We start from the raw sequence: 14,988 nt of genomic DNA, 5'->3' as shown, positions 1-14,988 counted from the left end.
TCTTCCCTCTACTTCTATCATTGTTTAAATAATTAATATATTTATCCCAGACTTTGCCATCAGAATGTCACTGGAATCCATTTGCAAGGAACTCAATCTGTTCTCTGTAATAAATACTATTCTAGTAACAGGTATGGCTGGTTTTTATTTTAAAAGAGAATATATTGATGTATGGTAATAATTCCTTTTCATTGAAGTTACAAGACAAAGGCAGACTCCATGAAGAAAGAAGAAAGTTTCCTGGTTTTGTACCTCCCCTTTGGGGGTGCTAAAAACAATAAGATTCAAAAAATACTATTAAAAGTCCAGCAAGTTCAACATCAATTATCTTCCTGTGGTGTTTTCCCCATTCTGGTGGCTGATGCCACATGATATGGTGCCAGAAAGTCATCAATCTGACAGCTGGGATGTTTTTGTTTTGTTTTGTTTTGTTTTGCTCTGTTTTGCTTTGCTTTTCTAACACTGATCCAGTAAATATTTGCTGGGCCATTTGCACCATCTGCCATGCAAATGTTAGTCCAAGGAAGAATGACAGACATAGGGGAATATCCATGTTAAAGCACCATTTAAAGTGGAAATGCTGGTGCCAGTGTCAGGAAACCATGAGAACAAAGAAGATGAGCAAGAAATACAAAGGAGAAAAGGATACAACCTCTGCATCTCTGTAGAGAATTGTCTGATTCCTAGCACCTGTGACCAAAAGTGAAGAGCATGCATCTAACCGCCCCTCTCTCCCCTAGACATTATGAACATGGAAAACCAAGGACCTACATGCATATGGCTTGGCACTAGGAGAGGACAAACTGGTTTGGCTCAGTTGGAAAACCTACTGAGCCTCTGTCCAATATCTGCAACTATAAATACTCATTTCTGTGGTTCAAAAACACTTTGGTTTCTGTCTGTCACTCTCAAGTGCTCAGGGGCTTTTGTCTGAGTCAGAAGCTGGGGGAGGTGTGATTTACAACCAAGTAGGGATCGTCTTGAGATATGGCAGTGTTGTTATAAACAAAAAGCCATGAGATACACTGATGTAATGAAATGCCCATGTTGCCTCAGGCCAAAGATGATAACTTGTGATATTCTCAAGATAAGTATCTGGTTTTGGTCCCTTCCTCAACTTCATGAGTCAGCTTTGCATTTAATAGATGAAAATCTCACTGTTTCTGAATGCATTTCCTCTTAATGGAACCAATCTTTTTTTGAAATTTTGATACCCACAGTGTCAGTTCAGATGAACTCAAAAAAAAAAAAAATGAGATGAATATATGCCTTTCTTTTGTCTGACCACTGGTACAGAGGAAGGAGCAAAGACCATTATATCGATTTGCAGATGTCACATATCTCACAACAGGTTGAGTCAGTCTACAGTAAAACACAAGGGTCTCTGTAACACAAAAGGAAGCAATAAAAGGTGATTTCCTGGGCATCAGCCACTCACTGCCATTGTTGCTGCAACCATACAAAACCCTGTACTCCTGATGCTTGACCTTCAATCATTGTAACAAGACCATGTGGTTATAAAGGCACTCAATTTCACTTTCTTCCCTTGTAACATTCTCCACTGGCATTTGTGATAGGAAGAATGAATGTTGTCAGAGGAAATGAGGTGTCAGGATGCTTGGACAAAGCCTCAAACATCCATACTGGTAGGAAGCCATATACACAAACCAATGATATGACAGCTGTACATTAATAGAGGAATGATTGTTTCAGCGGTGGAAAACACACACACACAAAACTCAAATTTTTTCTCCTTTGGCAAAGTGAAAAAGTGATTAACATTGCTGATGTTCTTATTAATTACTTCTGCTTACACGTTTCCTGATGCATTTTTGCGGCCTAATGGGTTTTCTGGTCACTTTTCTTCCCCATGATGAAAACAAAATAAAACCTCTGTGCAACAAAATGCAGAGTATCAGCCTTCTAGCTCTATTCAAGTCACGGTAACCATTCACAGGCAACAAGACACCAATCAGCTGCATCTATTGATATTTCAGTGGAAAGTATAGCCAAGATCACATGATCCGTCCTACTGGAAGAAAGTATAAACAAGTCAGAGTTTGGGAAGTCAAAATTGAATGAACCTACTTATTTACTTTTTTTCACATTAAAATTACAAAATTGTTTTCCATATGCTTCCATGGGGTAGATATTTCTCATTTTGTATGTATGTGCAGGACCTTGAGAAAGAATTTTAATTTTTTCTTTCCTGTCAGTTTTCTCAGTGCATTCACAGACCCTTTCAAATCTGATAGAAACAAATTATGCTGTCAGCAGGGAAATCGGGATGGCAATTCTTGCCTCTAAACTTTCTTTGCAACCATGTAGGTTATGTTTCCTCGTGTTGGAATGGGGAAGGTTATATACTGCTTCAGTGATGGACTTGCTGTTGTGGATTTGCAAAAGGACAGCGATGTGAGTGAATCTGAAACTGTCATCTTTTTATTGTTTGGTGAGACAAAAGGTAATTTTTAACTCAGTCCCATGTGTCATTCACATGTATTCATCATTCTCTGCAGTCCCATCTATCTGCCACCTTTACCCAACCTGAGGACTGGGAAGCCCAACTCTAGCAAATGGAAAGCATACATTAAAAATAATGAGCACTTTTTTTTTTCTTTTTTTTTTTTTTTCAGAATTCCAGAAATTTTTTTTTTTTTTTTTTTTTTTTTCACTGAGGTATATGTGAAGGTTTATTAGTTTCATTTGGATTTTATTTCTTTTTAACTCTCCTAATATGTATACTAGCAGCAACCATTAACTGATTCATCGTAGAAGTACTGATCTGTCACAGAAGGTCAGTGCCCAGTTCTTTCCAACTTTAATTCCAGATGATGCTTTTTACTATCTTGACCTGGTGAGCTCCCACTATATTCAGTTCTTTGTGTCTTGCTATGAGAAGAATGTGTCTTCCTTTCCTTTCAAGCTGTTTGACAGCCACTTCCAGGCAGGAGATAGCAGCTGCAGCAAACTCACATTCTAGTCTTCCTTGTTTGCCCCAAGTGAGATAAAACTATATAAAGGGAGTTTATTCTTCGAGATTGCCAAGGCTGAGGCTTGGGGCACTGTTCTATCATGTTTCACAGGACTGCCGTGGATAAGCCATGCAATTTTCAGAAACAAAATTCCATGTGCTTCCCTGAAAGGTATTTAAATTTTTGGAAAGATGCAACATACTTTTGAAAATATCTGTCTAATGATCAGATGTAGGAAGATGACTTTCATAAAGGGCATATTGTTATATTAGGATTTGCAGTGTCATTGCTACAGGGGCACAATTAATGTATGCAGTGCTTTTAAGCCCATGCATTGTTTAGCAGCTCACATATATTGTATTTCCCCCCGTTGCCTGAAGGAAAGGAGAAATTTACTATATTAAGCAATAAATATAATATGTAATTGTATTTAGATATAAACTCATATTTCCATGTTATCATTTTTTAAAGGGGACACCCTGAAGGTAATGATTAATTATAAAGTGTGGCTGGACATCAGGAATGATTTTATAAAATTATAAGGCATCTTTTGACATTAAAAAATCTGCTGGTCTGTGGTGCTTACACATGCCTGGTTTTCATTTCCTCACTTTTTCTGGAGATACAAGTTGGGCATGAGCTGAACAACATACATTATCAATTGCAGATGCACAAAAGGTGCCAGAGCATCAGAGCATTTAACCTTGTCAAAGTGCTGTCTGTATCAGGAAAGATGGCACTGCAAGGATCAGGTTGGATGTTTGGCACTCCCTCTGTGCCTCTGCCATCTTTCTGTGCTTGTTTTGCCTTTCAGACAGATGGACCTCAGCACAGCTTCATTTAGTCCAGACTCCAACATTTATATTCTCCAGATAGGTTTTCACCCTGTGGTCTTCATCTTGGTACTTGAGAAATGTTGCTCATGCAACCCTTATTAACAATGGGGAAATGGGGGAAGCTGAGGATGCAGGAAGGTTCCTCCTTTCCTCAGAGTGCACACTATCCATCACCATCTTGGAGTTTATAGAGGTGTCCATGCTTGTCTTCTCCAGTTGGTCAATGTGACAAAGTAATCTCTCGCTGAGAGCGTAGACCTTTGGCTCAATATGGGTCTTGGATTTATCAAAGAGCTGACTCGCAAACTTTGCAGACAGAAAGAGAGAACTCAGGACATCTGGCTTTGTTCCCCAGAGAGGAAATTCGGGGACTGGGGTGCGTATGCCAGAGCCTGTCAGGGCTTTCTAGGTGCCATGCTAACACATGGGAAAGCATAATGGGTACTAAGTCTTCAGAAAGCAAGTTAACAGAGTTAGATCATACAATTATATTCCTCAGACTATTTTGTATCCTGATACCAATCAAGCATAATTAATCTGTATGTAAATATTATGATTATGTAGCAAGATATATACATGACTTGCATCTTGCTGAAAACTTTTTCCCAAAATATTTCTTGAAAAATAAGTCTCTTTCTAGTGGGATTTTTTGGCTTCAAAATCAATTTTCATTCATGTTGGAGAGGGTGGGGGAAGGTAGCTAAAATTTATTTTGTCATTTTTTCTTTTCTTCATCATTTTTTGCTTAGAAAATAAGGTTTATTCTTGACTGAATCTAGTCAGTGAGCAAGCCACAGGTTACTTAGAGTCCTGGTATATGGAAATAGATGCTCCTGCTGGCAGGAAGTATTTCTGAGGCAGTGGAACACGAGTCTCATATAAGTACAATTACTTGCATCCTGATGTCTTTGAAGCTTTGGGCTTCAGCCCATTATGTATTGTAACCTGCAGGGTGGATCATTTAGTAACCGATGGAATTCATTAGACTAGAACAATGATGACATTTGTATTGGCAGCTGTCTAGCAGCAAATATTTTAGTTTCATGCTAAGCATGTTCAAACCAAACAGGAATTGATTATAAACTCAAGTCAATATTTTGCTGGCAAAAGTAAAGTATTCAATGCGAAAAAAGTGGCCACTTTTCAGAGAAACTTATTGTAATGTATTATTAATGCAAAGATGATCAGATAAAAACTGGAACTTGGCAAGCTGTCAAAGACTCGGAGTGAATCAAAAATTTATAAAACACTATTGAGTTATAACAATACTATTATAGATCCCAGCAATCATTTTTGCTGAAGCACGCTCCTTAGATTATTTTACTGTTCAGACATTAGGATACAAGGATTTAAAGCTTTAAAGCTTCTCTCTCTCACACACATACTCTTTTCTTTTGGAATAGCATAAAATTAAAAATGAAATTTACACAGTGAATTATTTAGCTCCAGTTCACATTTGGATTGAATAAGAACAATAGAGTTTAAAGTAATGGCAGTATTTTTCCTTTATGGATTGTATTTTGCTGACTTACATGAAAAATTACTGCTATTACATTCAAGCAGAATGAATTGCTTTATGAAATCTGTAAACTTAATTTGTGCATGCACTCAAACCACTAGCTGCAGACATGATGCTTTCAGGAAAAAAAAAAAATGGTGAAAAGCTTCTCTGTCTATGGATTTTCTCTCCTTGAGTGTGTTTTAAATTTTTATTACCTTTGTCATTCTTATATATGAGATCCATTCTTCCCAAATACTGGGCAGTGACATTAGGTGGATACATTCTAAAAGGGGCACCTACAATTGTCCATATCTCTGAGTGTCTGTCCCTTTTTGTACAGGGATTTCTAAAGTGACTATCACTCCCGTATTTAAGCTTCATATTTCTTGCAAATAGCTTAAAGCAAATAAAGTCTTGAAATACCAGTTCTTCTTCTCTATTTCATCTTTGCCTGTCTCACTTAGGGCTAAGCAATTATTGTTCCTGAGAAGAAAGACCAGGCCTAAAGGTTTCTGAGTTTAAAGCAATGTAGTTCTGAAATAAGGGTAAAACTTCACTTTCTTCCTTATCACATATGTCTCAGAGCATGATAATCATATTAGGTCCTGTAAGTCCTAGATACTGTGATAAATGCATAGGAGGAGGGAGGCGTTACTTGTTCATTCTTCTTTGTTTTTTGTCATATTGTCAGATCTTTCAATATTATTCACTTATTACAATTTCTAAGTGATAAGGTAGCTGATTTTTAATAGCAGGCTTTCAGAATAGGGAGCAAGGTGTTTAGGAGAGGCTGGAGGGTCTTTCTTTAACACAACAATTCTCCCATGGCTAAGTCACATCACCATGGGAGAGCACAGACAGGCAAGCTTTGTGTGCGTGCTGCAGCACAGTTCCCATATAAAACACAGCAAGCCACATTGTCACAGTGTTGAGACCATGACAATACACCAACCTCCTTGCCCAGCTGGCCAGCCACCTTCAGCACCATGCTAGCCACCAGCTCTGCTTAGCGCAGACCCTGCAGGCTCAGACTTCAAGCAGAGCCCACCTGCATCAGTCTGCACCCCATCATGGAGACCATTTTGTGTTCTCCTTTTGGAACACGGGAAAACGGAGACACTTCATAGGTATTTGAATACTTGATAATGTTAAAAAGGAACAGATTAAGCCATTTACCATCCCACCTAAATTCTGAATGCCAGAGCAGCTTTTGTCTGCTCACACACATAATGTAATGAAACCACTGTTGATACCATGACCCGTGAATTGTTATTTTTAACTTAACATTTCTTTCACGTCACTGCAGGTGTTTTGAGAAATGGGAAATAAATGAAATTACCGGGTTCTTTTGAACTAACAGTCTATTGTCAGGTTTATCATGTTACAGTGGTAACAGCAATTGCCTTAAGTGATTTTTAATGGATAACAATACACATCAAGTTATGATCTTGTCAGATGTGAAAACTAACCAGTGTTGTTTCACCAACATTTGGGAGGAAAACAGAGAAAATCCTGAGGGTTAAATAAAGCTGGGAGAACAAGAGGTTATTAGGAAAAGGAAATAGTAACAGAAAAAGTTATTACAGTTAATTAAAATTAATTGACCACACTATTAAAAAAAAAAAAAAAAGTAATTGTAGCTGCTTATGCAAAATACAGATGAAGATTACTTTGTAATTAAGAAGAACAGAAAGTTGATAAACAGTCACAATTACTTCATTTACATATATATATGATTGGCTCCATATTCCCTAGTCTGACATTTGCCAGGTGAGGAACAGTCACAGACGATAAGAGGAATAGTCACAGTGCACAATTCAGTTTAAAATGCCCAAATTTAGGTGGCTATATGTAAATGTCTGTCCATCTGCTCTACATGTCTAAGCTCCCACTGTGTTCAGTGGAAATTTAGTGACAACAAGGGAATTTAAAGAGCCACTCAGCTCACATACCCAGTGGTTTATCAGCCAGATAGCTCCCAGAGACTTGTGTGGAAAGGAATATGCTCCTACATTGAAACGGACATGACATATTCTTCCAGTCAACTGTTATACTGACTATGGTAACACCTTTCTACCTGAATACATTGCTTTGTGACATTCAAAATGGCCTTAATTTATTTTAATTCTTAGTTATATCATTATTTGTATGAGAGAATATCTGTGACAGGACTGCAGTATCACAGAGGCTTTCCTTTCATCTAGTGAGAGGAAAGTGATGCATCTCAGCCACACAAATCCTCCCCAGCCCTCCTGCAAGCCACGTGTGAATTTTTGTCTTGGATACATGTTTATTTATTTGACCTTTATTTTGTCTTACTTGGACTGCTCACTTGAATGATGCTCCACACATGTAAACTTAACCAGGCTATTTATTTATTTATTTATTTATTATTGGGGCTTTTCAAAGGCACTCACTGCTCTCAACATTTGAGCTCAGCACCCATGCCGAGAAAGTGAGCAGGAAACAATCTCCTGGAGTCATTTTAAGAGCCTTTCTGTAAATGGTGTTGCACCAGTTACCTAACAGTGCATGAAAGCAAGATAAAACTGGAAATGCTCTTACCAATGTTTCTGTGTAATCACAGCACTAGGACACCAGCTCTTTGTTCTTGAACTTTTTGAATGGCATAGTATAGTTCAAGTATCACTTGATGCTCAGGTCTGAATCATCTCCCTTCTGCGCAGTGAGTGGCATTATGTCATGGTGGGATTGTAGTTGGTGTTTCTCTCAGATGTTATTTCAGCATCAGGAATCAGATTTGTACTGGGAGAGGGGAGCAGTTGCATGTTCAGATCTGTCTTCTAGTAGCTGAGGTTAATCTTGTTTCTCTCCATTTTCTGTCTTAATTTTAGATAAAGTGAATTGTTCCACAGGTACAGTATCTAGGTGAGGATCCACGAGCCACATCATTATCTCTGATTTACCTAGAACTATGTTATTGTTTCTTGAATGATCATGCTGGCCTTGCTGCCTTCTTCTCTCTGCTTCCCTCTTCCTTGTTTGGCTGTGATTTTCAGCTCTGGTGTGTAGGAAACTTTTCCACTGGCATTACTGAGCAGAGTTTTCAGATTGTTAGTCTCTGAGCCAGTAAAGCATCTGAATCCATAAGGGTTTGCATATAAAGAAAGTTCTTGTCCATGTTATTATCTGTTTGGCTATTTGTGAGTGTTGGCCATCCCTTTAAGCTGTCAGTTATAAGAACTACCATCTGTATTTGAAGCCCCAGTACTTTACAGATCTTCACCGTTCCTTCAAAGTGTATGGTGGTCCATTATCTCAAATGAGCTCATTGCAAATACAGTATTTGGTGACTATTACCACAGTATGATTCGCTAGAGTGCTGGCTAATGTGTTGCTTACTTCTGTTAGTTTCAAAAGAACAACTGTAATAATCAATTATCAGCATGCAGTGGTTTCCTCCATGTTCAAATAAATCAATTGCCAATTGCTGCCAGGCTCTGCTGGGTGCATCACAAATTGTCATAGCCTTCTGATGGTTCTGTCTCTGGTACTTTGCACTATGGTGATGATTTCTGACCATTTTTACTGTCTGTGCATTCAAGTTGGTCCAATAAAGTCTATTTGTTGCCCAGTCTTTTGCATAACGCCATCTAAGGTGTCCTCATGAATCTTTTTCAGTCTCTCTTGGTGTATTTTAATTGGAGTCTGTGTTTTCCCCTCTTTCTGCACTTGCTTATTCTCTCAGTCACCTCTGTGGTTCCTTTTTTTTTTTTTTTTTTTTCCATTCCAAAAGTCTCCGGTAGTCAAGGGAACTAGTTTCTATGCAGCCTGGGCTGAGCTTATTATTTCTTTTAAAAGACTCATTGCATTGTCACTCTCAGTTTCTCTCTGGTTTTCAGCTCACATATTTTGCAGATCTGGTAAATGGTACAGCAGTGTGTGCACTTGTTCTTCCAAAAACTTTTCTCAGCATTTTGTTTTGTTCTGCATTTTGTCAGTCTTTGAAATTACTCAGAGTTTTCTATTTCACATTTAAGTTGTACCTTTAATACTTTAGCACTGAGCATGGAAATCACTGTGCCACAAAAGATAAATGCTTGTCAATAATGTCCTTGTATTAACGTAAAGCAATATAAAACTAGCCAGACAGGCAAAGGTCTGCCCAGCTCAATATTTTACCCTTGGCAATGGCCAAAAGCTGAAGGTTGAGTTTTAATAGCTGTTGGGCATCTAATGATAATTCGGAAACATTCTCCCATCCTCCAACAAGTTGCATATCAGTAGTTTCCTAAACCAATATGCTGTGGGTTTTTTGGCTTGTTTTTGCTTGTTTGTTTGTTTGTTTGGAGAGAGGGGTTGGTTGGTTGGTTGGTTGATTAGTTTGGTTTGGTTTGGTTTGGTTTCATTATTATTATTATTTAATTACCCTAGGACTATTTTTTCTTTTGTAAATTGAACTGGTTACTTTTTGAATCTGTGTGAACTTCTAGCATATACAAGATGCTGAAGCAAGAAATTCTGCAGCTGAAGTACAATGTGTGTGAAGAACTACTGCCTTTCATCTTTTGGTGAACTTAACACCTGCTAGGACTACATGATGTTTTCTTGTTCTTCTGCAGAAATAGATGGTGAATAGCTCCTCCCTAACTGATCTCTCTCTGCCACTCACAATTTCATAATCTTCTATTATATTCTTCCCTCAGTCATTTCTTTTGCAAGCATAATGTTGTTTTCTGTTTTCCTCTCTGTTCTTTTCCTGATAATTCTTTATGTTGGCTTTTTTTTTTTTTTTTTCACCATAACCATACACTTTGCCTACATTTTCATCTATTTATGCATTAGAAGACTAAGATCTTGCTCCTGAATGGTAATATCAGATAAAATTACTCTGTTATGTATCTGCAGATTTTCCTCATTTTCCTCATTTTACTTTTCTTTAGTTTGAGTTCTGTTGCCCAGTCATTCAGTTTTAAAAGGTCCTTATGCAGTTTTCCACTGTTGGCTTTCAACTTTCCTACCCTGAATAACCCAGTATTCTCAGTAAACTTTGTCACTTCACTGCCCACCCTCTGCTTCACAGCATTTAAGAATATGTTAAACAGCATGAGTCCCAGCACAGTCCCTGTGGGACTCCATTGGTGACCTCCCTCTGCTGTGAAAATTGGCCATTTACTCTTACCCTTTCTTCCAATTGTTTAATCAATTATTTATTCATGCAACGACCTTCCTTTTTATCCCATGTCTATTTAGTTACTTTGGAAGCCTTTGTAGAAGGACCTTGCTGAATGTCTTTTGGAAATCCATGTAGATTATCAGCCAGATCTCTTTTATCCACATGAATGAAAGAAACAGTTTTTAAAGTGTGAATAATCTGACCTATTTCCAATCACCTACATTAGGTTGATATGAAGCTACCCTTGGAGTGTTTATTCACTCCATTGACTTGAAAGGCGAATGTACACACATAACCATTTCCTTCAAGGAGCTTTCCACTGAAGATCACAGTTATCCTTGCCATTCTATATAAAATGTATGAGGATGTGGGTCTACATCTTCCTGGCCTGCAGGTCATTTATCAGTTACAGTCCTACAGAAGTCAGCTCTTCTCTCCAAGTCCAGTCTTCTAAAATGGCACTTGTTCCAGAGTCCATCCATTTGTGCAGGTTTTTTAAAGACTGACTTCACTCTTAGCAACTCCAATCCATACACCTGGACACAGAATAAGAAGCAATATGACAAGACACTTCCTTTGTGCCCCTGTATGTTCCCATTTGGCAATTTGTCATGTAACAATCTGAGCATGTGCACTTTCCATTATTTTCAGTTTATTTTCAGAACTGTGTGGTTTGGTTTTAAAAGGGCTTTGAGGTTTCTCTAGCTTGTCCATTTTTTTTTCTTCCCCCCATAGTCTAATTTTCTTTCAGAATGACTCTTTTCCATGAATGAAAAGGTACAGATTAAAATGTTCAATGTCTAGGTTAAATATTTCATCTGCTCATATAAATTGAGAGAGGTATTGATATATCTGTCAACTACTCTTATTGTAACAAAGAAATAATCCTTCACTTAATTCATTATGTTACTATAACAAATATTACTATTTGACATTGTGAGAATGGTTCTGTAGATGCTTGTCATTTGAGAGTTTCTTTATTTGAATGTTTCAAATGATTGTTAGAATTAACCCAATCAGTTTTCCTTTATACTAATGATATGAATTATTAGAACTGGGATAACTATTCTCCATCTGTAGCATCTTAGCACACCAATTTAGATTTATGTAACAGTTTGGTTAGCTGCATTTCCACTGATAAAAAAATCTGTGTGGAGCAGCTTCTTGGTCCTTCCGGTCCACTATCATTTGTGTTTTCAGTTTCCTAAAAGAGTTCTTTTTTATTTACATTTTCTTTTCCTTAATCTGCTGAGTTTGTTATTTAATGTGATTAATTCTGAAACATTTTCTTCCATGTCTGAGATAATATATAGTAGCATCTATTTCAAAATCTTGCTGGCAGTTTCTGGTTAGTTAATTTTAGTCTGAATGAGCTTAAAGTCTCACATGTTATTCTTAGGCAACAACTACAGCGTCTTTACTGATTTAGACTAAATGCCTATAATTCTATAGCTAACGAAATTAAATCTTTGAATGCCCTATCTCTAGATTTAAATATTACAGTGCTTCAGAAGTATGAATATTTTAGGGGGGTAAATTACATGATTTATAGTGGTGTATCTGGGGATTTTATTATGTTTCTTTTGAAATACATAATATTATTTAATTCCAGATTAATTTTTCCAGTAGCAAGTCTCAGTATTTCTGAGTCAGTTTTCACAAGCCCTTGTTCTAACATCTGGTTGCTGTTGCCCCTGCCCATGCTCCCAGACCCAGCCTGTCAAACTAGTTGTTTTGGGCCTCACACTCCTTCAAGGCAGGGTTTTTTCCTCAAACATTTGCATTACAGTGCTGGGACATCTCTCCTGCTTTCAAGCCTTAGTGACAGCTGTGGAGCCCAGAACTCCTACTGAGATGTTCCTGGCATGAGGAATCTCCTTGTAGGAGCAGATACAGGCACAAGAACCCCAGCCTCCAGCAGGGCTTTGCTCATCAGGGCCACCCCAGCAGATATCCCCTGGGGTACATGCAACTTTCTGCCATGTGCATTCCCATATGCACAGGACATGGTGCTCAGTCTTGCCACATTGCACCAGCCCCAGAAGGTCATTTCCCAGTGCTGGCCCCCACCAAGGGCAGAGCCATGTTGGATTGGATGTGTACAAACATCCTAAGTCACATCCCGCTTTGCACTCCAGTTTGGCAAGACAGGAAAAGGCTGGAGCAAATGGAGGCTGGTTGCTGCACGGTGTGTCCCAGGGAGGCAGAGTCATGGACAGATGGACTCACATCCCCACATTTGCACAGAAAGCATGTGGCAGATTGGGGAGTTAAGCCCAGACCTCCCAGCTGCCCGATGTCTGAATGTCTCCACTGTGATGATGAACATTTTTTTCAGATGAGTTGTAAAGCAGTTAGATTGCTCCTCTGCAGTCATTAAGGATCCCAAGACTGCTTTTCATGAGCTTCCAACAGTATTACTTAGCTGAGTGTCCTGGCTACTGTCCAGTTTGGCTTACTGCAGGCTACATCTCTAGACTTCCATCATTTCAGTTGTGTAACATAAACCATCTTAAAATGTCAGTCAGCACTGCTGATGCTGCCAAAAAGTTACATAGGCTTGCTGCACAGTCACTATATAGCCATGAAGTGAAGCAACGCTTTTATGCAAATTCTGTATGCAGAGTATACTGTCTGCAATTCCAGTGCACAGAATTTTTCATTGTTTTTATGATCGTTATTTTTATCATATGTATTCATATATGATATCATGGACTAAGGAGCTCTGTGACTTGGCAGTCTTTTGACTTGAACTTGAAACTGATTATATGCACAGAAGTCAGTGTCTTGTTTCATCAGATTTTGGGGGAAAAGTCTGGACACAAACAGAAAGAGATAAATAATTCTGATCACTGTTTAGACTCTTGGGTGGAGTCTTAAGAAATTTCTGAGCACCTCTAGAGAATTTTCTCTTCATTTTGATATTAAAACACACGTAAGTTTTCATCCTCTTCCTGCCAGACGGCCCTCCCTGAGCACTGCCAATGTTAATGAAGTTCTCTAAGTGTGATCTTGGGTCATTCAGATCTGATAGACTGTGTAGTTTTCAATATTTGACTAGGCTATCTAATCATATGTTGAAGTCCCATATGGTCAATGATCTTCACTTTTTCATTCTTTGTTAATGGGGCAAGGCTGTATTTTCAATACTTCTCCTTAGAAAGACAGCTCAAGAAACAAGTCCCAATACAGGGTGTGGCTTCCTTGGCTATAAACTACATCAGGCACACCTTAGGCTGGCATTTACCAGTTGTTTGCAAAATGTATGCTAATCCCAGAATACATTTTAAACTTTGCATTTGTTTGCAGACTTATTAGTTTCTAAAATGAATCATTCTAGTTTTGTGAAAGTATTGCATTGACTCCATCTGACAATTGTACACAGTTTGCTCTTTAGCACTAACATGATATTCATAAGCCTTCTGAAGAATTTTTTGCTCATTTTCCATAGAGAGACTTTTGCCTTCCACTGCTTAAAATAGTGTTCAGGTTCATCTTGAGTTTCTTTCATGGATTTTTCCACTGTTCTATTTTTGTGCACTCATTTCAAAGCCAGTATAGCTCTTTTTCAGATATGTAGAGAGGGCAAAACATTCTCTAAGCAAAAGACCATCAGTAGACTTCAGTTGCTTTACTTCTTTCCTGTTAAGTACAGATATATTGTTATGTCTCCAGCAGTTTTGAATGTAAAGTCCTCTGTATGATGACCAGTTTTAGATTATCTGGTTTTATTGCCTCTGTTCTTCTAGAGTCTAATTCATTACACCAATGTTGTATGAAATGACTAGATTAGTATGTAAGACCTGTTTAGGTATTAATTTTCCCTCTGGGACAAAGATCTTGAAAATTTTCTAGATAAGAAGTGGAAATTGTACTCCTTATATTAGTTAGAAGTGTGATTTAATATTTGAGACCTCTCGATAGGTTTTCACTTTCTAGAAGCCTTACAAAGGTGCCATGGCATTGTCAGCCTGCCTTTTTGTTATATGTCCTCAAGAAATTTGTTGTACTGTTAAAAATGTCCTTCCATGTTAAATGAAATCCAACATTTGTTATATATATACCCACAGAAATGTGCTCTAGAAATTGCAGACTATAACCAATTTGAGAAAATGAAATCAATCAGCATCTCAGCCACTAGATTATCAGAGCTTGATTTTCTTTAAGTAAAAATAAAAATAAAGCTAAAAAGAAAGGTCCAGAAAAACAAAATATAAAATACTCCTGTTACATTCGTGTGTTATTGGCTGATGTCCCAAGCATCTCTGCTTTCTGTACCTCAGAAAGTGGAAGCTACCCTAGAGCACGGCATTTAAAAAGGAGTTGGAGTTCAGATAAACCGCAGGGCAGAAACTGGGCTAACAGGGAGAAGGGATGACAAGGGCAAGGATTTCTCAATCCCACCAGCTGCAGTTCTCTGCTATTGGGAAACTGAATGCGGGGGGGGGGGGGGGGGGGGGGGGTGGTAGAGGGTTGAATTAATACAAACCAAGAAAGAAACATACACAAAAAGTGATTTTAAAATACTGCAGGTACATT

Source organism: Oxyura jamaicensis, chromosome 1, assembly GCF_011077185.1.
Source record: "Oxyura jamaicensis isolate SHBP4307 breed ruddy duck chromosome 1, BPBGC_Ojam_1.0, whole genome shotgun sequence".
In the NCBI taxonomy this organism is placed as follows: Eukaryota; Metazoa; Chordata; class Aves; order Anseriformes; family Anatidae; genus Oxyura; species Oxyura jamaicensis.
This window is presented reverse-complemented; position numbering follows the sequence as displayed.